At 43.2% G+C, this 24,693-nt stretch overlaps 1 protein-coding gene across 3 annotated transcripts in view; it reads right to left on the bottom strand.

Moving 5' to 3' along the window:
• Positions 1-24,693, bottom strand: part of GALNT17 (polypeptide N-acetylgalactosaminyltransferase 17) — a 482,627-nt gene that overhangs the window by 225,586 nt on the left and 232,348 nt on the right. The gene's annotated exons all lie outside the window — the stretch shown is intronic.

The following is a 24,693-nucleotide window of genomic DNA, read 5'->3' as shown; positions in this document are numbered from 1 at the left end:
ATGTGTCTAATTCCACAGACGTAAAGGGATACCTTTGTGTACTTGAGAATCACTGTCTCATCACAAGGAAAAAAACATTTTTTTAAATTTTTGTTTTTTTATATCTATATGAGATGAGGATATTAACTAAACTGATTGTGGTAATCACTTCACAGTATATGTCAGTCAATCATTATGCTGCACCCCCTAAACTTAGGCAGTGCTGTATGTCAATTATATCTCAGTAAAAATGGGGGAAAATCAGCAGGTGTCAAAGGATGGACAGGGAAGGGTTGACAGAGAGGGGATTCTGAGATATGCACACTCCAAGGATGCGTCCTTGGAGAGCCTCAGGGGTCCAGAAGCAGCCCAGCTGACTCAGATGTGAGTGGTCCACAGACAATACTTTTGGAGACATCGTCACCTCTGACCTTGCTCTAGAAAAACCCACAAGGCTGTATTTACACACATTGTGCAGACCCCTCACTTCCTAGTTATACACAGCAATGTTTGGCAAATTAAAGCCATATATTTGCAGCGCACGTAGAGGCTGCCCTCTCTAGGTCATGGCTGTTGTCCCTGGGAACGATGCAGCCATGTGACCCAGGAACAAGTACAGAAGATGGGGGGTTTAGATGGATGGGAGTGAAAGAGTCCCCAAGGGTACAGAGACATGACGTAGTTCCTGTCAGCCAAAGGCATGGATGGTGGGGGAACAGGAGTGTTATGGGCTGAATTGTGTACCCCGCCCCAAAATTCATCTGTTAAAGCCCTAATACCCAGTAACTCAGAATATGACCATATTTGGAGATAGGGCCTTTAAAGAGGTGATTAAGTTAAAATGAGGTCCTCAGGGTAGGTCTTAATCCAACCTGAGCAGTGTCCCTAAGAAGAAGAGACGTGAACACACACACAGCCCCCAGGAGCACGCTCACAGAGGAAGGACCATACAAGGACACAGGGAGATGGCGGCCGACTGCAAACCAAGGACAGAGGCCTCAGGAAAAACCAACCCTGCCAACACCTTGATCTTGGACTTCCAGCCTCCAGAAAAGTGAGAAAATAAATTTTGTTGTTTAAGTCACCCAGTCTGTGGTACTTTGCTATAGCAGCCCTAGCAAACTAATACAGGGAGGAATATAGTTTGGAAAGCAGAAAAAAAAAAGAACCTGGGTGGAGAAGGGGCAGAAACTCTAATGAGGTACAAGGTGGTTGGGTGTTCAGACTGGACTCAGACTGCCTTGGGTTCAGAACTCTGTGCTACCTTTTACTACCTGAGTGACCCTGGGCAATTTAGCCAGTCAATGTGTGCCTCAGTTCCCTCATCTACCGAAGGGGGATGATAATACAGCCATCCCTCAGTATGTGCAGGTTCCAGGACCCCCAGGGATACCAAATCCACAGATGCTCAAGTGCCTTACAGTAGGTCATCTGTACCTGCAGGTTTCACATCCAGGGATACTGAGGGCCGACAGCAATAGTATGGACACCACAGGGTTGCGGTGAGGATTACAGATGTTAATAAATTCAAGAATGCTCAGAATTATCCCTGGCACAGTGCAAATGCTCAACACGGAGTAGCTGATGTTAGTAATTATTTTCCCTCTTTCCCTCAATATAGGTTTAGGGCACTATGTCAAAGCAGCCCAGGGAGCCTGAGGAAGCCATGTCCAAGATGGAAACATAGGCCTGTAAACCAGAACTCTGGTTCTCAAACTGGAGGCCACCAACAGCATCAACTGGAGGGGCTGAAATGGATTGCTGGGCCCCTCGCCCACAGGTTCATTTTCAGAAGGTCTAGGCTGGGGCACCCATGCTCTGGTATGGGGAACCACACTTTGAGAACCACTGAGTTTGAATGCTTGGCAGGTAGCATTACACACTCAGTAAGTTATCTATTGTTCGCCTTTTTGCCAGGTTTGCTATATCATCTTTGCCATCATCCCAGAGCCCGTGAGGGGCCTGGTGCAGAAGCCAGGCTGTGGGGACCGTCGAATTCTTCACTCAGCCAGGTACATGGGACTGGGGTGGCCCAAAGAATTTTCAGCTTTTAGAGACCATCTCCTGACTGAATGTTGGCTGCATTTTCCCATCTGTTCGTTAAATTTCTTGGCACAAGAATGCTAGCAAGAAGGTTGGGCGGGCCACGCTTGCTTGGTTTTTCATTTACTCCCCTCGAGTGCTGGGTGGGTGGGCAGGGGATGAGGGACAGACCATGGAAGGCAATGGACTGGGCAATGGACCCACAGAATAATACGGTGGGAATCCTGCTCACCCTCTAGGGTTGGCCTGGGATGGCAGGAATCTCAAGAATCTCTGTATAAGTTCAGGGAGAACTTTCTGGGCGCTGAGTGCCAGGCGCCACAACAGGGACCTGCAGGCATGGTTGACCTTCAGCTGCCAGGCGACCTGGGACCCTGAGGTGGCTCTGCCCTGTAACTGGATGTCAGCTCCCAGCCAAGCCAGTCACCATGTCTAAGTATCAAGTGCTCTCCACATCTGTTCAGCGATTGTGACTGAGACTTCAGAGGAGAGAGATAAACAGGCATTTACAAGTTTGGCAAAAAAGAGTGAGGTTTGCTACCACTGACTGCCCTTCAACATCTCCAGGCTAGTGGGATATGAATATTAAAGTGTTTTGAAAAGTCTAAAGGGATAAAAGGATAATGCCTCATCATTTGGTACTAGCCTATGGTTGCTAAGAATAAATAAGATTTACATATAAAGCCCTTGACATGCATTCAAAATCTTATTTCTAATACTAATTGGTCTATTAATATTATTCATATTGATCCGTTTTATAATACCCCATGAACAGCAGCACATCTTTCTAGCTAGTCAATATCATTTTAAACTCCAGGCACTATCATTTTATAGCAGTAGTCACCAGCCTCGATCTTTCAAGATTCAGTGACACATTGTTCCAGACACAATTGAAGTGACGCCCTGGGGTCTTTCATGGGAACACGAAGGGAGATGCCAGCATCCGACTAGCAGGGCTCAAGAACAAGAGACACTGAGAAGGCTTCATTTCCCAGTCCCTGTATGTGATTCTGGACCCAATAAGGTATTGAGTTGTGCCCCCGCCTGGATTTAAAATCAATTTGGACACAAGCACTCCCTTGAGATGCTTACAATCTGGGCAAGGAGATGAGACATGTTCAAAAAATTCCAATATTGAGGAGCTAAGGGCCAAAGAAAAATGGTCATAGAGGGAAAGTGTGATGGAGGGTGGGGGGAAGGGTCACAAAGGGAGAAATGATTTTGGCTGGGGGTGTCCAAGGAGAAGGTCGTATCTGAGTTAATCAGCAGGTTTGGACGTGTGCTCTCACTATTCCAGAATACACAAGCACACAGCAAAACACAGGTGTGGAACTGGATCTGCTGAGGTGACAGAGTCACTAGTGTCTGGGAGACCGGGAAAATGCCATTAATCAGAAAAGAGGAAAAGAAGAGAAGCAGAAGTTGATGGGTTCACCTGGGGACAGGTTGAGCGGCTAGCAGACCTTCGGGGGCTGACTGCTGAACCAGGATAACGGTCCAGAGTGAGAAGACAGGGCACAGAGTGTCAGGGACATGGTGGGGAGAGACGATGGCACAGGAGGGAGTGAGAGTTCCAGAAGAAGTCTTAGAACCCCACTTTGGGAAACGTGTGCATTCAGGAGGCAGGAAGCAGAGCTAGAGGACAAGACAGGCTAGAAACAGCATCACAGGGGCAGAATCATATCAAGCGTAGAGTTTCCAAAAGAAGAATCTGCGCATTCATTTCATAAATATTTATAGAGCGCCTACATGGTTGAAAATGACACAATCCCTGTTCTCAAAGAGTTATTCAACATCCAATGTCAAGGAAGTCAAATGAGTTAGAGAAAATGAGAGCTGAGAACAGGCCACTGATCTAGACAAACAGTAGCTTCCTGATGGGAACAGTGAGAAAAAAGAATTCCCTTCTGGATGCAGCTGGGCCCTTCAGGGACAGGGTTAGCTGAGGGAGAAGTGGATGAGTAGGACAGCTCAGGAGAGATTTCCAGAAAGGCTGGTCCTGGTGGAACAGAGTTGTGACAGCCTGAGGGCATTGGGGTGTTGAGATTTCAAAGTTGCTTTAAAGTGAGAAAAGCCCACAAGTTAACTGAATAAAAACAAGGCCCCCAGGCTCACCATGGAAGGAAACAAAACCTCAACCTGACAGCGGTAAGAAATGTCACACCCATCACCTAAGATCCTTTATCATCCTTAACAGATGAAACCATTCCTGGACATTTTAACAACAGTAAGAAAAACATTTTACATAGGATTTTTCTCACCGGCAGACTCAGAGAAGAAAATAAAAACTCACTTCTGCAAAAATAAATGTTTACCTACCAATGTTATCAAATCCAATACTAAATTGGTCTAGAGCCATGTGGGAATGCTTGTGTTTCTTAAGGTTTTGGTAAGTAGCACTTGAGGGTCAAGAGGGGAAAGGCAACCACTGCCCATGATCGGTAGGGACCAGAAGGGAGATATATCTGCTCCTTAACAAAAAAAGGACCGTCTGTCACCCAGGCTTAAGGAGTAGACATCGACAACAAGAAAGTTACAAACAGTGAGAACTATATACAGATCCCACAATTTCAGTGATATTAGAGAATAAAACATCAGTCTAGTCTCTTGTCTCTAAACCCTGCTCAGAAAAAAGTGTGAACATAGAAGACATCTCCACCTGCTCCCAAAAGTAGTGCATGAACCTGGGTACCACACAGATGTGGGCTTGGAAGTGGCCACACCGTCCGGGGTTGGGCCCCATCTGTACCTCTTAACCCGCAAGTTATCAACTCTTACTGATGAGACTTACTGAACGTTGTAATTCTCCCCAAGGTATGGAGACTCAAGATAATCAGTCTAAGTTTAGATGGTGTTTCTCAAACTTTAACCTGCGTGAAAATCACCAGTAGGTCTGGGGTGTGGCCCAAGAACTTGCATTTCTAACAAGCTCCATGAGGCTGCCGCTGCTGTTCTGGTGAATGCCCTTGGAGTAGCTCTGACTTAGAGCTGACCCCCTATCCAACCCCACCTGTGATAAATCAACCCCTGTGCACAGAATAGGTCTCATCCGAACTGAGCAGACGTTCCAGAATCCCAGTGTTGGCCACCGCCTGTCTCTGCTTTTCCCACTGCCTGGGCCTTCTTGTTCCGCCTTGTCTGAAAGATGGAAGAACCTCTTGGAGGTGACCTCAGTCTACAAGGTGAGGGTTTGTCTTGCCATTTCCAAAACTGGGATCCTGATGGCTGCCCCCCCCACCCCACCCCCAAGAGAGCAACCTCACCATTAGTCCCTTGACAAGGACCCCTGATGTTCCCGGCTTCTGCTCTCACTCCCACAGTCTATTACAATGACAAGTGGTACAATTCTACCAACACTGCTTCTGCTGCCATCCGTGCCACGATCACCATCACAGCCACTTAGAACCAACACTTCTCCCTGCCAGCAGCTGCCGAGGTGTGGGCATGCTGCTCGCTGGGGATGCATGGGTTGTGACAGCTGGGATGAGAAAACAGCCCATATGGCATGTTCCAATTAAAAAACAACAAAACCGCCTGCCTCAAAGCCAGTGTCCCTCAGAAGGTGAGATTCCGCTCTACCTAGGAATCACCTGGCAGGTGACGCAGGTTCCCGGGCTGCCCTAGGCAGTTCTAATTCAGTGGGCTTCGGTGGGGTTGACCAGCACTCCAGATGATTCTCCCACAAACCCAGAACTTCTCAAAAGCACCGCCTGATTTTTCTTTCATTGTTTTTACCATGGTTAGATACACATAAAGTTAACCTTTTTGACCATTTTAAAGTGTACAATGGCATTAAGTGCATTCACAATGTGGTGCAACCTTCACTGCGATCTAGTTTCAGAACTTCTCATCACCCCCAAAGGAAACCTCACACCCATTAAGCAGTCCCTCTCCATGTCCTGCCCTCCCCGCAGCCCCTGGCGACCACTAATCTGCTTTCCATCTCTATGAATTTGCCTCTTCTGGATATTTCATAAAAACAGAAGAATCATACAAGATGGGGCCTTTTGTATCTGTAAGCCCTGGTCGATTTTGAAGGGGCAGGGGGTGACGTATTTTTTTTGAGTGTGAATTTAAATCCCTAGGCCTTACTGAAGGTCTGATTCCTTGCTCTCCTGCCCATTAGCTTTTCTGATCCCCATTCTGGTAATTTGGTTGACTGGAAGCTTATTCGCAAAGCCCCTCCAGACTCATTAAAGGGGGTTCTAGCCTCTCAGAGGGGAGGATCCAACCCTTGGATCTGTGTTCACACCCCCAGTGTCCCCCTGACACCAGCCTTTCTCCCCATCCCTGATGGAAACTTCCAGCTCACCATACTTGGGGGCTTTAAGTCAGCAGACGGAAAAAACACGGTCCTTCACACAGATTCAGCGCAGTCGTTAGGCATGATGCCCTACATTTCTGCAGTGCCTTTTTTTTGAGATTTTTTTTTTTTTAATATGTGAATCAGCCATGATACCACCGAAAGAAAACAAAAAATAGATTTAGAACACCTGGATTTTCAGGTATGCCTGAGAATATCTTTATGCCTCAAATAACTAACCAAAACTAAAGGCGTAAAAGTGGCCAAAGATCAATAATGCATTTTTTTAATTAATGTTTTTTTAATTAAAAAAGGGAAGGGGGAGAAACCTCATGCAATATGTGGGTTTCTATCTGTCAGGTGGAGTTAGTTAAGTCCCAGAAACGAATCTGGGCTTTGAAGGACCTGAAGTTTATATAATCTGAAGGATCTCCTTTAAGAAAAAGAAAAAAAAAATCTCTCTTTGGTAAATTTTACAAAAACCCACGGGCCTGTGAACCACTGATAGGCTCCCTACCCCCTGCCGCCTCCACACAAGTGAGGGGCCCCAATCATGAGCTTCCTTAGCTTCAAGGTGAGTACACCCTGTGAGGCGGGCTTCTTGGATGCAAAATTGCTTTTTGGCTGACAATCACTCCTTTCCGAACATTTCAAATACTATGTTTGTCTGTATCTATAATAAAATACTGATATCCCCAAATTGCTAGCCAAGCTGACTAAAAATGTCAGCTCATCATGAAATGCACCAAAATACTACTCAGATGAGTTCCCCTCTCGTATTTAACTCGAGAATGATCTCTCTTGCAAACTCGTAACATTCCTCGAGTTTTGCTTTCACATTTACTGAATCCTAATTAAGGATATTCTGTTGTAACTGCTTTACCTCTGGCAACTCTTTCTACCCTCGTTAGCACTCTGTGAGGTAAGGGGTATTATGATCCCCATTTTATGGAGAAAGAAACTGAGGCCCAGAGAGGGTAAGCACTCGGCTGAAAGTCACACAGTTCATAAGCGGCGTGCCTGCCCTCCTTGTCATTCTGCCTGATTCCTGCGGATGCGAGGCCATGAAAACTGAAGTCGTTCATCTGCTCATGCGGAACTGAGACTCGAACGTGGGAAGTCGAGGCCTGACTCAGGCTTGCCCAGGAACTGGCTCTCTCTGTAACTCTGAAGCCCCCATGCTTCTGCTCTGGGCACACCTTTCCAGCCATCCATCCACTGACAGTGGTTGGCCCTCTCCAGAGAAGAAGCCCCCCTGGCTGACGGAGAGGCTCCAAGGGAGGGGGTAGTTAGGAGAGCCAGCTGAACTTCAAACTCCTCCAGACAACCCCACTAAACTCTGAAGGGACAGCAGTGACATAGGAGCCACGCCCCTCCCCTCCGCTGCCACGCCCACCGCTCCATTGCATGGACCTGGTGAGTGTGTAAAAACCCAAGACGAAATAAGCCAGAAGGCGTCTATACTGTATGTTTCATTCTCCGGGCATCGCTCAGCTTTGTGGACTTAAATAATGCATTTTCTGACTACAGGAGTGAAAAAGAGGTGAGGTGAGAGCCAGAAATTTTGGGAAGAATGGGGGAGATTAAAAAGGGATGCTTTTGCTGTGTATGAAAGCATTTTAAAGGTGATTCCATAGTGAGATCAAAGCAAGGAGAAAAGAAAGCGAAAGACGAAAAGAAGCAAGAAAAAAGATGTGAGGTGCAAAATACCAAGGTGTTAAACTAAATATATCACACGGAGTTATGCATTCAGGAGAGGGGCTTTGAAAAGGAAAGCCATCTCTGCTTTGAACTCCTTTGTTAAGAAATTCCTCTCCACCGCTTTTTCCATTTAAATTTCACCTTAAAAAAAAAATAAATACAAGGAGCCCAAACCAACAGGAAAACACCATAATGCCTCTAGGGGTGCCTCCAGATTGTTCCCCCAAATTAAGAGCGTTCCCCTATCTCACCCCATCAAAAGGCAGTTGAAAGTCCGGTACTTGCAGCTGATTCTAATAATAACATGTGAATTTAAGCGATAAAATTTGTCTGCATCCTGGAGTGTGTTTTTCTTTCATTATGTTTCTTATTTACTGCGATATTGATTCTGAACGCTCTGAAGCTAGCGATGCTCTTCCTTTAAATAGCCAAAGTCACCGTCATTAGGGGGGCTCAGGGGGGAGCAAAACGGCACACAGGAAACAGGAAACCCTGGAGAGGACAGGGTCACAGCGCGGCGCTTGGTCACTTCTTGGAGTTTTCTTTAAGTGCAGTTGGCAGCCGGGAATGGAATAAGTAGAGTACAGCATCTGGTCAGTTTCCCCTTCTCCAGTATTTTGGGGACCTCTGTATTCAGAGCCCTGAATTCTCCTAGGTCAAAGGCAGTATGGGTCCTGTGCAAAGAGAAAAATGCTTATGCACGCTCACCAAAAAATGGTGCAGGTGAAGGTGTTAGGTAGCACGAAAATGTTCTATAAATAGCAGCTTTTATTAGGGTCCAAGAGGTTTGCAGAACCTAACATGTCTCTTCTAGCCCAGGGGAAGACGATCAAGATATATAACAGCCAAAGACAGGCAATGACCGGTCAGAACAGATGCGAGCTGGAAGGCCACGCCGGGACGTGCTGGCTGAACAGCAGCTTTGCAGATCCCAAACCATCACCTCACCCGACGGTCACACACGGGGCACTCATTCGGACTGAAGACTCGAAAAAGTCCTACTGATTAGGTACTCCCGGGGTGCACAGAGCTGGGATGTTCTGAGGTGGAAAAAGAATGAAAACGGGAAGGTCTCTGGGAGGGAGGGTACCTTGGGGCCACGTGCATTTGTGTATCACTGTGCTCCTACACTGAGCCTGGGGGCACCCGAGAGGCAGTGACACACCTGGTCAGGAGCATTCAGCGTGAGCTGCTGCATGATGTCAGGGTGAACAGTTAACAGGGATAATAATGGTCCCTACCTGAGAGGGCTGTTTGGGGTATTAAATAAGAGGATGCATGCAAAGTGCTTAGCTCAGTGCCAGGCACACAGAAGCACTCGATAGAGGTTAAAATTATGACTCATTTTTTATCGCGTGTGTCGCTGTATACTGAAGGGAGAGTGGACACGTCTTGGGAAACAATGAGATGAATCTGGTAAGGGGACAGGAGGGTTGCGGGGGAGGGGGTCTTAAACCGGAAGGAAGCGGGAAAGCACGGAGGGAGGTGACAGTTCCCAGGGAGGAGGCCCCAGAGTCCTGGTTCCAGGATGAGGATGGCTGAGTTGGAGCCCCGGCTCCTGCAAATTCTGGCTGTGCTGCCGTGGATTAAAGCACTTCCCTCTCTGAACTTGAACTTCTTTTTTAAAATGGATATCAATGACCATCTCCCAGTGTCAAAGGGCGTGGTCAAGACTCAAGGAGATGCAGAGATGCGTGCTCCGTTAGCACCATGGAGTCGTGCCCAGGAGGGGAAAGGGAGTGTCAGGGCCCCTCTGCATTTGTGCTGCCCAATCCGGGGTTTCTTGACATCCTACAGGGGTCATTCACTCGCAGGCCCCTTTGAGACCAGACATCTGGTGTGTAAGACAAGGAAGCCAGCGGCCAGGCAGGACCTGGCCCTCAGGGTTCGGAAGGCAGCCATCCTGCCCTAAGGGTAAGAGGAAAGGAAAAGATTTGTTCCAAACTGCGTGCAGGTGCCGGGCACAGGCCCTCCCAGACCCTGCAGCACAGCCTGAGGCCACAGAGCCTCTGCCCGGCAAGCAGCCCAGAGCTCACAGCTAAAGTGGCCTAAAGGTACTCTTGGCAATGCCAACTCAAGGATCCACCTCACTTTTCAAAGAAAATAACATTAAAGCTCCAACACCACTCTTTGGGGAACAAAGGTGAAAATGGCCACGTCTGGCCTTCCTGGCGATATTTCCACCAACCCCTGGGCTTTCTCGATCCACCTCTCCCTCTGTCTCATCTGTCAGCTTCTCTGATCTCCAGCCTGGGCTAGGCTGTTCAAGGAGCCTTTTTTTTTTTTATCCCTCCAGCTCTGCGGCTGCTCAGCATTGTGAAAGGACGTGGTCAAGCTGTCCCTGCTCAATCCTGTGGCCCAGCAAGATCCCCCATCTCTGACTGGGACACTCTCTCTCTGAAACTCCAATCCACCCATCAATTCTTACATGTCAAATCCCATTGCACGCCTCCCTCTCTGTGCCCCAAGCATCTGTGCCTTGAGATCCGGGTTTGCCTACTTCCTCCCACTGCTGTTTCCTCCCATCCACATGTCCAAGTTCTGACCATCTCTCATGGTCCAACTCAGGTGTCACATCCCTCTCAAAGGCCTCATTTATTTCCCCAACTTGTGGGAACTCCAAGTGTGAATCTCGTGGATGTTGTTACAACATTTGGGGTCCATGCTGGGCCTATCCATCCTGCCCCCTCCATTTCTGAAGACTTCCTCCATGGTTACTGGTGGGTGGTAGTTCTATGCATGACCCTGCCCTCCTGGCCACAGTTGACAGGTCCAACGAAGGGTATCTGACCCAAACTAGAGCACCAGTTCCCTTCCCTGGGATTCCCCTGGAGAGGTGGTCCTGTCTCCCTACAATGGCTGAAGCTGTAATTACAATGTCAACTTTGGGCCATCTTTGCAGCCATCTTTCCCTCCAGATGGCCTGGAAAACTGGAGGTGGCCAGCCTTCCCAAGCCGACAGGGGAACAGAGGGGCTCAGAGACAGTGGAGACCCGGGACAGAGAAACCTGGCAACGTCTGAGTGCCTGGGTCTCACTTTCCCTTGGCTCAGCCTCATGCCCATCCCTGGGGTGTATCAGCCCCTCCAGGACCTTATATTGTTGGGTCTTATCTAATGGGAGCTCAAAATCTGATCCCAGGGCAACACTTTCAACACACTTTTTGGATTACTCCTGATTCTGCAGGAATGCAACCCATTCTCCTGAGTATCATAGTCAAGGTCACCAAGACTAACACAGAAACTTTTCCTCCACTGGAGGCTGGGCTGGAAGATAAAAAAATCAATCAGATTTTTAAAGAGAGGGTGTCACATAAATGGAATAAATGACCAAAGAAGTTTGCTGGAACATGTGTCTGCCATAACTCAAGTAATGGGGCTCTTGGGCATTTATCCCAAGGAAATGAAAATTTATTTTCACACCAACATCTGTACACCAATGTTCATAGCACCGTTATCTGTAAAAACCTCAAACTGAAACAACCCAAATGTCCTTCAACAGGTGAAGGGTTAAACAAACTTGGTAAACCCACACCATGGAACACTGTGCAGAAGGAAAAAGCCAATCACAAAGGTTATTCTTCAATTTACAGAACATTCTTGAAATAACAAAATTATAGGGAGGATGAACAGACTAGTGGTTGTTAGGGGTTAGGGACGGGGAGTTGGGTGGTAATAAAGGGATAGCATGGGGGAGCTTTGCGGTGATGGGGCAGTTCTGTATCTGAACTGTGGGAATCTCACCTGTGATCAAATTGTATAGAAACACCAACACACACACACACACACACACACACACACACACACGTTAAACTGGTGAAATCAGAATAAGTTCTGATCATACAATTTGTGGATTGCACCACAGTCAATTTATAGGTTGTGATTAATGCACTAGAGTTTAGCAAGATGTTACCAGCGGTGGAAACTAAGTGAAGGGCACATAAGACCCCTTGTACATTTGTGCAACTTCTTGTGAATCTAGAATTATTTCAAAATAACAAGGTTTTTTGTTGTCATCACTTTTTTTAAGCCGGTTAGCATATGAAGCTTTAGCCGGGGTTCTCACACTATCTCTTGTGTAAAAATATACACACTCCTTCTTCTCCTCTCCTCCCCATGGCCTAAAATACACAGGGAGGAATGTAAATAAATGCACAACCTAATTGTGATTACAGACCCACAGAGCAAATGCCGTCACATTGCAGTGATCTGTTTGGGGACAAAAACAAATATTATTTCCAATCAGGAAGACTCTTTACAAGCGGGGGAGAGGCAGATGCTGTTCCAGTAAGGAAGCCTGGCCCAGCGTGGAGCTGTGTGATAACAAGGTGTCTCTTGGCTACTTTACTCAGAGCCTCGACAACACAGGAAAAGTGTTATCTTCCCGAAACACAAGACCTCTCCTATCTCTGCAATTATAAACCAAGAAGAAAAGCAAACAATGTCAGTATGCCTTCTTCAAAATCCCTTTTGAAAGCCCAGAGGGTTGAACCTTCCACTGAAAAAAGTTCTAACTTGAGCCATCCTTCTTTCAACCGTTGAACACACCAACCAAGAGAAGAGCTTGATCAGGTGTGTTTACTCCACGGGGAAATATTAGTGACAAAGTCTACAGCCACCAAGAGCACCGAGAGACGCAAATCATGATGACTGGAGATAGGTGGTTTGGGGGACCTAAATCAAAACAACTACAGCGTTGAAGCCAAGATATGTACAACAATGCCAAATACAAAAACTCCCTAGATGATGCCAGTGGAAGTAGAAAAAAACATTTTGCACACATGCAGTTTAAAGGAACGTATTCAGCGATTCCTATAACTTGGTGTGCAAGGCGCTGGGAACGTAGCACAGAAGGAACTATGGTTCTTGTTCTCAAGGGTCTTATAGTTTAGAGATGGGCAAGTGCAGAGAGGCAATTCAGTGAGCTAAGTGTTGTGCCAAAGTACACACTGATGCCTGGGAGCAGAGGCCCCCAACCCAGCCACATCTGGGAAATCCAGGAGGGCTTCCCAGCGGCAGTGACACAGAAGTAGAATGTTGAGGAATAAGCTGGAGCTGGCAAATCAAATAACACCACAAGTGCACTCAACAGTTACGCCCTTTGTTATACTGCCAGGACTTGTGCTACGTGCTTTACAAGTATTACCTCAAAAGCTTGTAATTTAAACCCTGCATAAAAGCCACTATCATCCCCAATTTACTCAAGCTCAGAAAAGGTAGGTGACTTGGCCAAGACCTCCACATACTATTGCTTAAGGAAAAGAGGAAGAAAGCTTTTTCAAAAGTAGTTAAAAGGGGGGCTTCCCTGGTGGCGCAGTGGTTGAGAATCTGCCTGCCAATGCAGGGGACACAGGTTCGAGCCCTGGTCTGGGAAGATCCCACATGCCGCGGAGCAACTGGGCCCGTGAGCCACAACTACTGAGCCTGCGCGTCTGGAGCCTGTGCTCCGCAACAAGAGAGGCCGCGATAGTGAGAGGCCCGCGCACCGCGATGAAGAGTGGCCCCCGCTTGCCGCAACTGGAGAAAGCTCTCGCACAGAAACGAAGACCCAACACAGCCAAAAATAAATAAATAAATTAATTAATTTAAAAAAAAAAAAGATTGTAATAGTGGAAATGAAGAAGCTTCTAATATTATTTCAACTTGATGGCTAAAGTTACCCCTCGGTTTGGAAGGCACGGTAAAATTCCACAGGAATCTGGACTCGACATATCCAAAAGGGGAACTCAATCCCTCTCCCAAACCTACCCCTACCGTACTCCTTATCTTAGTGGATGGCGCTACCCTGCCCTGTCACCGGAGCCGGGACCCTGGGAGTCCTCTTGGACCCCTCCCTCCTCTTTACCCTCCTTCATAACCCCTCAGTCCTCATGTGATTCAGCCTCAACGTTTCCAAATGTAAAATATTTCAGCATACGAAAACAGGATATTTCAAATAAGTGGTGAGGATGGATTATTAAATACATTGAGATAACCATACTTTGAGACAAGGGTCTCTAGGTTAAAACTTTCTCACACCTGATATAAAAATATGTAATCTGTTGGAATTTAATTTGAAAAGAAATATTTACCTATAAGAAAAGATGCATGAATATTTGTACCTTCTAGTGATCATGAATAACTTTCTTAGGATGTTACTAAAGGAAAAGACTGATGGATTTGATTATATAAAAATGTAAAATTTATGCTTGTCTAAAAATACTGTAAACAAATTAAAGTGAAAGCTCACATTGAGAGATATATCTATGAAATGAATGTAAAAAGTTTTAAAATATATACAAAGTTCTTATAAATCAATAAGATACATATTCCAATAGAAAAAAAATGAGTGTCATTAATGGGCAAATCCCTAAAAAAGAAATACGGTCAAAGGTATGAAAAAGTGTTCAATATCACTAATATTCAAAAAATGCAGATCTAAAAATGATATGTCATTTTTCACTCATTAGAACAGCAAAGATGACAAAGATTAATAAGAATTGGTATTGATGAGGATACAGAGAAAGAGATAGTTTCGTATACTTTTCATGGGACAGTACACATATCTGGAGAACAAATTATCAATTCCTATTAAAAGTTCTTAAAAATGAGTATGGAACTTCTGGGATAAGATAATAAATATAACTCGTGAATTGGACAAAAGTCACTGAACACTACAATAAAGGGATTAAAAAAAAAAAAACCCATAACCTTCCAAGGGCAGAGAAGACACAAGACAAGACATCAACCATGAAGCTGGGGAGGCTGGAAAGCGGATTCACAGATCGACAGATGTGTCCGACCCCTCTGCTGTCAAACCCAGGAAGTCCAAGCACTCAGAGTGTGTGTGTGTGTATGTGTGTGTGTGTGTACATATATATAACAATGTGAAATATTCCATTTTACTTTACAGTTCAGTGATATTAAGTGCAAGCACATTGCCATCATCCATCTCCAGAACTTTTTCATCTTCCCAACAGAAACTCTGTATCCATTGAACACTAACTCCCCATTTTCCCTCCCCCAGCCCCTGGCTGCCTAATCAGCTCTTAAGACGTAATCATGAGCAGACAACAGGCTTGCAGGAGGGGCGAGAAAGCCTCCAAGGTGGGAGATAGAAACTAAATAACAAAGAAAAAAAGCACCTTCTGGAAACAGAATACACAGGGAAAAAACTGAAAAACAAAACAAGACATTATTAATATCCTCCAAGGGATCAGAAAACATATTGCTTCCATTAAATAAAAATAATACGCTATAAAAAGGAAATTTCAGAGAATAAAAATGAGGACCTGGAAGCAGAATCATGATAGCAGATATAAAAAACTGAACAGAATGGAAGGGAGATAAAATTGAAGAAAGCAAATATATCAGAGCAAAAAGATAAGGAAAGGTAAGCAAGCAGAGAAAAGATAAGAAAATTGGGGGTTCAATTTAGGAGGTTTAATAATGGAATACAGTGGGAGATGCTGAAAGAGATAACTGAGAAAAAATGGGGAGGCATTATCAATTAAATATTCCAAGAAAGTTTCCAAAAACTGACATTAGATTCCAGATTGAAACCACTGGATGACCCACACCAGGTTCATCATTGTGAATTTCCAAACTCTGCAAACAAAATGAAGATTCAAGCTTCCAGAAAGGAAAGAAACATGTAAAAGATCAGGAATCAGGACTCCTTTGTTTCTTCTAAAAAACACTGAAAGAAGATAATGGAGCAAACCCATCAATATTCTGAAAGAAGGTGATATCTAACTCAATCAGGCCATCATTCACACAGAAGATTAGGAAAACGCTTTCTTCAGACATGGATAATCTCAAAAGATTTTATCTTCCTTGTAATATTTCTCAAGAAACTTCTAGATGTTGAGTTTCACCAAAATCAGTATGTAAACCAAGAAAGAGAGAGGCATGGGATCCAGCACAGGTGGGGGGCAAAGGAGATCTCCAGGAGGATGGGGAAGAGAGATAGATCCACCATGGCCAACCGTCCACATGGGAGCGGTGTGGCTTGAGGCAGACGCTTTGAGGGTTATCTATACTATCTCTCCTGCAACCTGACCACACTTAAAGCTGAGGGTAGATCATCCGAATGAGTCTGGTCCCCATTCTTCCCTATAATTAGATGTTCTGACCAGAGGCTGACTAGGTTTGTGCTAGTTTTCCACGCCTGCTGCTTGGACCAGCTGAGGTCATTCATTTCATCCTTATGCTCTGACCTCCTCCTGAACATAGGCAGTATGCCTTGATGAGGTCAGAATCAGAAAACAGAGGACACGTCATTCCATCTGTTCAGATTTTTGCCTTATACCCAGTACCTGGTTCACACGATAGCCCTGCCAGGTGCCCTCACTGGGGTAAGCCCTATATTTCCCTGGGGTCATTGATGACCTAGCTGTCTCCCCCAGAAGAGGCTTTTACAACTCTTAGGAAAGCACAAAGGTCAATTTCTTGTTCTTGACATGGTAGGATAACGAGTATTTATTAGTAAGTACTTTTTTTTTAAAATAAAGGAGTCAGACAAATGAACCTATTTATGAAACAGAAACAGACTCATGGACATAGAGAACAGACTTGTGGTTGCCAAGGGGGAGGGGCCAGGGGAAGGATGGAGTGGGAGGTTGGGGTTAGCAGATGGAAGCTGTTATAAACAGAATGGATAAACAACAAGGTCCTACTGTATAGCACAGAGAACTACATTCAGTATCCTATGATAAACCATAATGGAAAAGAATATTTTAAAAATGTATATATACGTACAACTGAATCACTTTGCTGTACAGAAGAAATTAACACAATCTTGTAAATCGACTACACTTCTCTTTAAAAAAGGAAAAAAAAATTTTTAATGAAATAAAGGAGTCAGGAAAACTAAGCAAGAAAAAAAAAAGGTATCCAGATTGGAAAGCAAGAAATAAAATCATCACTATTCGAAGAAGATATGAAAGGAGAACAGTAAGTCACTGGACTGACTGAGTTTATGGTCTCAGACGGACCCTGGGTAGGCAACTAGGAGACAGAGGACACACAGGTGTGGAGCTTGGGGGATGGCTTTGGAGGTCCCCAGAATGTGCACAGTGGAGGAGGTTGCCCAGTGTATCCTGATGGTGAGAACCATGAGTGACCCCAACTGAAGCACAAAGTCAAGGAAAAGGACGACTGAAGGACAATCAGAAGACAGAGGTGCCAGGGCCTCCGGAGGAGAAAGATGCCAAGAAGGAAGCTGCCAGCAATGTCAGATGTGGCCGGACTGGAGAAGGAAAGTGCCCACTGGATGTGGTGAGCAGTGATTTTGCCTGACTGATTTCAGTGTAATAATGCACAAAGGTACAAAGAATTGCCTCTTACTTGGGATTAACTTAGGCCAATGTCAATATTCAAGCTGAATGAAACAAACAACTTGAAAAAGCAAAAACTAAAAGGGAAAATCCCTGACTTGCCTGTGTATCCAGATACAGAGTTACCTGGCTTTAGTCACACTTTCCCCAAGCCAGTCTTTTTTTTTTGTTTGTTTGTAAGTTCTTTAAATACCTCTTTTTTCTTTTAAAAAAAAATTTTTTTATACAGCAGGTTCTTATTAGTTATCTATTTTATACATATTAGTGTATACGTGTCAATCCCAATCTCCCAATTCATCCCACCACCACCCCCGACCACGCTTTCCTCCCTTGGTGTCCATACGTTTGTTCTCTACATCTGTGTCTCTATTTCTGCCCAGCAAACCAGTTCACTTGTACCATTTTTCTAGGTTCCACATATATATGTTAACATACGATATTTGTTTTCCTCTTTCTGACTTACTTCACTCTGTATGACAGTCTATAGATCCATCCACGTCTCTACAAATGACCCAATTTCATTCCTTTTTATGGCTGAGTAATATTCCATTGTATATATGTACCACATCTTCTTTATCCATTCGTCTGTTGATGGGCATTTAGGTTGCTTCCATGACCTGGCTATTGTAAACAGTGCTGCAGTGAACATTGGGGTGCATGTGTCTTTTTGAATTATGGTTTTCTCTGGGTATATGCCCAGTAGTGGGATTGCTGGGTCATATGGTAATTCTATTTTTAGTTTTTTAAGGAACCTCCATACTGTTCTCCATAGTAGCTGTATCAATTTACAGTCCCACCAACAGTGCAAGAGGGTTCCCTTTTCTCCACACCCTCTCCAGCATTTGTTATTTGTAGATTTTCTAATGATGCCCATTCTAACTGATGTGAGGTGATGCCTCATTCTAACTGATCTGAGGTGATGCCTCATCGTAGTTTTGATTTGCATTTCTCTAATAATTAGTGATGTTGAGCAGCTTTTCGTGTGCCTGTTGGCCATCTGTGTGTCTTCTTTGGAGAAATGTCTATTTAGGTCTTCTGCCTATTTTTGGATTGGGTTGTTTGTTTTTTAATATTGAGCTGCATGAGCTGTTTATATATTTTGGAGATTAACCCTTTGTCCGTTGATTCGTTTTCAAATATTTTCTCCCTTTCTGAGGGTTGTCTTTTCATCCTGTTTATAGTTTCCTTTGCTGTGAAAAAGCTTTTACGTTTCATTAGGTCCCATTTGTTTATTTTTGTTTTTATTTCCATTACTCTAGGAGGTGGGTCAAAAAAGATCCTGCTGTCATTTATGTCAAAGAGTGTTCTTCCTATGCTTTCCGCTAACAGCTTTATAGTGTCTGGTCTTATATTTAGGTCGTTAATCCAGTTTGAGTTTATTTGTGTGTACGGTGTTAGGGAGTGTTCTAATTTTATTCTTTCACATGTAGCTGTCCAGTTTTCCCAGCATCACTTACTGAAGAGACTGTCTTTTCTCCATTGTATATCCTTGCCTCCTTTGTCACAGATTAGTTGACCATAGGTGTGTGGGTTTATCTCTGGGCTTTCTATCCTGTTCCATTGATCTATATTTCTGTTTTTGTGCCAGTACCATATTGTCTTGATTACTGTAGCTTTGTAGTATAGTCTGAAGTCAGGGAGTCTGATTTCTCCAGCTTCGATTTTTTCCCTCAAAATTGCTTTGGCTATTTGGGGTCTTTTGTGTCTCGATACAAATTTTAAGATTTTTTTTGTCTAGTTCTGTTAAAAATGCCATTGGTAATTTGATAGGGATTGCATTGAATCTGTAGATTGCTTTGGGTAGTACAGTCATTTCACAATATTGATTCTTCCAATGCAAGAACATGGTATATCTCTTCATCTGTTTGTGTCTTCTTTGACTTCTTTCATCGGTGTCTTATAGTTTTCTGCATACAGGTCTTTTACCTCCTTAGGTAGGTTTATTCCTAGGTATTTTATTCTTTTTGTTGCAATGGTGAATGAGACTGTTTCCTTAATTTCTCTTTCTGATCTTTTGTTGTTAGTGTATAGGAATGCAAGAGATTTCTGTCCATTAATTTTGTATCGTGCAACTTTATTGATTAGCTCTAGTAGTCTTCTGGTAGCATCTTTAGGATTTTCTATGTATAGTATCATGTCATCTACAAACAGTTACAGTTTTATTTCTTCTTTTCCAATTTGGATTCCTTTTATTTCTTTTTCTTCTCTGATTGCCATGGCTAGGACTTCCAAAACTATGTTGAATAATAGTGGTGAGAGTGGACATCCTTGTCTTGTTCCTGATCTTAGAGGAAATGCTTTCAGTTTTTCACCATTGACTATGATGTTTGCTGTGGGTTTGTTGTATATGGCCTTTATTATGTTGAGGTAGGTTCCCTCTATGCCCACTTTCTAGAGAGTTTTTATTATAAATGGATGTTGAATTTTGTCAAAAGCTTTTTCTGCATCTATTGAGATGATCATATGGTTTTTCTCCTTCAGTTTGTTAATATGGTGTATCACATTGATTGATTTGCATACATTGAAGAATCCTTGCATCCCTGGGATAAATCCCACTTGATCATGGTGTATGATCCTTTTAATGTATTCTTGGATTCTGTTTGCTAGTAGTTTGTTGAGGAATTTGGCATCTATATTCATCAGTGATATTAGTCTGTAATTTTCTTTTTTTGTAGTATCTTTGTCTGGTTTTGGTATCAGGGTGATGGTGGCCTCGTAGAATGAGTTTGGGAATGTTCCTTCCCCTGCAGTTTTTTGTGAGAGTTTGAGAAGGATGGGTGTTAGCTCTTCTCTAAATGTTTGATAGAATTCACCTGTGAAGCCATCTGGTCCTGGACTTTTGTTTGTTGGAAGATTTTTAATCAGTTTCAATTTCATTACTTGTGATTGGTTGTTTCATATTTTCTATTTCTTCCTGGTTCAGTCTTGGAAGGTTATACCTTTCTAAGAATTTGTCCATTTCTTCCAGGTTGTCCATTTTATTGGCATAGAGTTGCTTGTAGTAGTCTCTTATGATGCTTTGTATTTCTGAGGTGTCGTAACTTCTCCTTTTTCATTTCTAATTTTATTGATTTGTGTCCTCTCCCTCTTTTTGATGAGTCTGGCTAATGGTTTATCAATTTTGTTTATCTTCTCAAAGAACCAGCTTTTAGTTATATTGATCTTTGCTAACGTTTCCTTCATTTCTTTTTCATTTATTTCTGCTCTGATCTTTATGATGTCTTTCCTTCTACTAACTTTGGGTTTTGTTTGTTCTTCTTTCTCTAGTTCCTTTAGGTGTAAGGTTAGATTGTTTATTTGAGATTTTTCTTGTTTCTTGTGATAGGCTTGTATTGCTATAAACTTCCCTCTTAGAACTGCTTTTGCTGCATCCTGTAGGTTTTGGATCGTTGTGTTTTCATTGTCATTTGTCTCTAGGTATTTTTTGATTTCCTCTTTGATTTCTTCAGTGATCTCTTGGTTATTTAGGAATGTATTGTTTTGCCTCCACATGTTTGTGTTTTTTATGGTTTTATTTCCTGTAATTGATTTCTAATCTCACAGTGTTGTGGTCGGAAAAGATGCTTGATATGATTTCAATTTTCTTAAATTTACCAAGGCTTGATTTGTGACCCAAGATGTGATCTATCCTGGAGCATGTTCCATGTGCACTTGAGAAGAAAGTGTAATCTGCTGTTTTGGGATGGAATGTCCTATAAATATCAATTAAATCTATCTGGTCTATTGTGTCATTTAAAGCTTGTGTTTCCTTATTAATTTTCTGTCGGGATGATCTGTCCATTGGTGTAAGTGAGGTGTTAAAGTCCCCCACTATTATTGTGTTACTGCCAAATTCCTCTTTTATAGCTGTTAGCATTTGCCTTATGTATTGAGGTGCCCCTATGTTGGGTGCATATATATTTATAATTGTTTTAGCTTCTTGGATTGATCCCTTGATCATTATGTAGTGCCCTTCCTTGTCTCTTGTAACATTCTTTATTTTAAAGTCAATTTTATCTGATATGAGTATTGTTACTCCAGCTTTCTTTTGATTTCCACTTGCATGGAATATCTTTTTCCATCCGCTCACTTTCAGTCTGTACGTGTCCCTAGGTCTGAAGTGGGTCTCTTGTAGACAGCATATATATGGGTCTTGTTTTTGTATGAAGTCAGCAAGCCTGTGTCTTTTGGCTGGAACATTTAATCCATTCACATTTAAGGTAGTTATCAATATGTATGTTCCTATTACCACTTTCTTAATTGTTTTGGGTGTTTTTGTAGGTCCTTTTCTTCTCTTGTGTTTCCCATTTAGAGAAGTTCCTTTAGCATTTGTTGTAGAGCTGGTTTGGTGGTGCTGAATTCTCTTAGCTTTTGCTTGTCTGTAAAGCATTTGATTTCTCTGTTGAATCTGAATAAGATCTTTACCAGGTAGAGTAATCTTGGTTGTAGGTTCTTCCCTTTCATCACTTTAAATATATCGTGCCACTCCCTTATGGCTTGTAGAGCTTCTGCTGAGAAATCAGCTGTTAACCTTATGGGAGTTCCCTTGCATGTTATTTGTCATTTTTCCCTTGTTGCTTTTAATAATTTTTCTTTGTTTTTAATTGTTGTCAATTTGATTACTATGTGTCTCGGCGTGTTTCTCCTTGGGTTTATCCTGCCTGGGACTCTCTGCGCTTCCTGGACTTGGATGGCTATTTCTTTTCCCATGTTAGGGAAGTTTTCGACTATTATCTCTTCAAATATTATCTCGGGTCCTTTCCCTCTCTCTTCTTCTGGGACCCCTATAATGCAAACGTTGGTGCGCTTAATGTTGTCCCAGAGGTCTCTTAGACTGTCTGCATTTCTTTTCATTCTTTTTTCTTTATTCTGTTCCGTGGCAGTGATTTCCACCATTCTGTCTTCCAGGTCACTTATCCATTCTTCTGCCTCAGTTATGCTGCTAACTGATTCCTTCTAGTGTATTTTTCATTTCAGTTATTGTATTGTTCATCTCTGTTTGTTTGTTCTTTAATTTTTCTAGGTCTTTGTTAAACATTTCTTGCATCTTCTCAATCTTTGCCTCCATTCATTTTCCAAGGTCCTGGATCATCTTCACTATTATTATTCTGAATTCTTTTTCTGGAAGGTTGCCTATCTCCACCTCATTTAGTTGTTTTTCTGGGGTTTTATCTTGTTCCTTCATCTGGGTACATAGTCTTCTGCCTTTTCATTTTGTCTATCTTTCTGTGAACGTGGTTTTCATTCCACAGGCTGCAGGATTGTAGTTCTTCTTGCTTCTGCTGTCTGCCCTCTGAAAAGCCTCTTTTTTCTTGAATGTATGTGATATCATGGAAGTGGAGGGCTGCAGTTTCCACCTGAGCCATTCTTGACTAGCCTGAGAATGGACCATTCTACCCTCATTAAAATGATGGTTGCAGAACTTTTTCTTAATAAAAAGGGAGATATTATGCTTCACAGTTCAGAGGAGAAAAAAGAATAACATTAACTTGTTTTTGCTATAGGATCTTAACATAAAACATGCATTGAAAAAAAGAGGGTGAGAACACTGGCAAATGAGCAGTTGCTTCTGGTTAGTCTCTTCAGTATTTGTTTTCGTCCAATTATATGTGCTTTTTGATAAATTCAAGTGTTCCTACAAAGAGCATGCATTACTTTTAAGATCAGAAAAAAAAATTGGTAAGGCTAGAAAAAAATGTTTTAATCAAATTCAAACAGAAGGTAAACAGGGATAACAATATTAATGTTAGACAAACTAAATTCAAGGCAGGGGGAAAAAAGTGTGCTTTTAAGATAAAGGGAGCATTACATAATGGTAACAACCACTGTTAATAGTGAAGCCATTTAGATACAAATCTACAGTTGCCAAAGAAACTGACAACAAGATATAGAAATCAAACATTATTAGGAACACAGGAAGGAGTAGTCATTGTAGGAGGAGATGTTAAAACACCATTATCAAAAAACCTTACAAAAATAAACTCATAGTCTAGCTAAACACACAAAGTTGATGTCTGGCAGGAATTCAATTTCATGATTATAGAGTAGGGGGGTCTTTTCAAGTGTGTATAGAACATATACAAAATTTGTTAATACTAGTCACAAAGAAAAAAAATGTTAACTTCCTCTTCCAGTTAAAGAGAAGGCACTTCTAGCCTGGAGGAAATATAGAGGCTAGAGCCGGGGAAAGAAAACAGGGAAACAATATTAATGTAGTCCACTCTGGGTTCCCCAGGTATCTCGGGGGACAGGGGAGGATGAATGGGAATTAACTTTAAGATCAGACTGAAACAAATAACCTCTTCCCTACTTTTTCTCACCCATTAAACATCTTCATTTAGACCTGAAGTGTGAACCACTGAAATGGTACTTAACCCAGTGGGTCTCAAAGTGTGGCCCCTACACCAGCAGCATCACTGGAGAGCTTGTGAGAAATGCAAATTCTCAGACCCACCCCAGACCTCTTGATGCAGAACTTCCTCCAGGTCAGGGTTCCAGGAGGTTCTGATGTGAAAGCATCTGATGCTAAAGGTGTATATAAATGCCCCAGCTCCCTCACCCTTGAGCAGGTCAACTCTTGAGGGGTGGGTTTTACTCTGGCTTTGCCTTCCCTTCCTTATCCTACTTCCCCACTCCTCTAATGATGCACTTTACCTCCCAAATAAACTAATGCACTCAAATCTTAGTTTCAGGGGCTGTTCTGGGGGAACCCACACTAAGACATCTACTGGAGACCCCCATTCTCACAGAGCTTGTGTTCTGGTTGAGACTGACCTGTTCTTCCATTTCTTCCTCTTGGGCTGGGTCTGCTGAGATTTCCTCGGGGAGAGGAGCCCCACTGGTTGTGAGTCCTCACCCCAATTCAGTCCAGCACCTACTGTTTGCTTTCTTCTCTGGGTCTGCTAGCTCTGCTCTGCACCGCCTCTGGTCACTTCGTTGCTTGCCCCTGCTAGCCCTTTCCCAGCCCTATTCAGCTTCATCATTTACTCCCTGGCTGGGCTGTAACAGGGAAGAACAAATCTGACTCCATATTAGATCTGTTCCTTTTACTTTAACCTTTGTGCTCTGTTGCCTGTGCTTTGTCATGCTGGCTCTTCACCTTTCGTAAAAGAATGTTGCCTTTAGCCTGATATACAGGAGAGCCTATTTTCAAGGCTCTGACCTTTAAGGGTATAACACTTTTCCATTCATGTAGTGATAAAGGGTTGCAGAAAAGAATAACATTTGTCTTGGAGGTTTAGAGGAACATCCTGACCTGGCCTACATGGACAACCACAAGAACAAAGGATTCTGACACTGAGAAGTTTGCAACAACTAATCACGGCCTTTAGAAGGGCTTTGCTGAAATCCGTCAAGGAGTTTGAGGGTTTTTT

This window comes from Balaenoptera acutorostrata, chromosome 15 (assembly GCF_949987535.1).
Source record: "Balaenoptera acutorostrata chromosome 15, mBalAcu1.1, whole genome shotgun sequence".
NCBI lineage: Eukaryota > Metazoa > Chordata > Mammalia > Artiodactyla > Balaenopteridae > Balaenoptera > Balaenoptera acutorostrata.
Note: the sequence above shows the minus strand (reverse complement) of the source record. Positions and strands in the feature narration are given on the sequence as shown.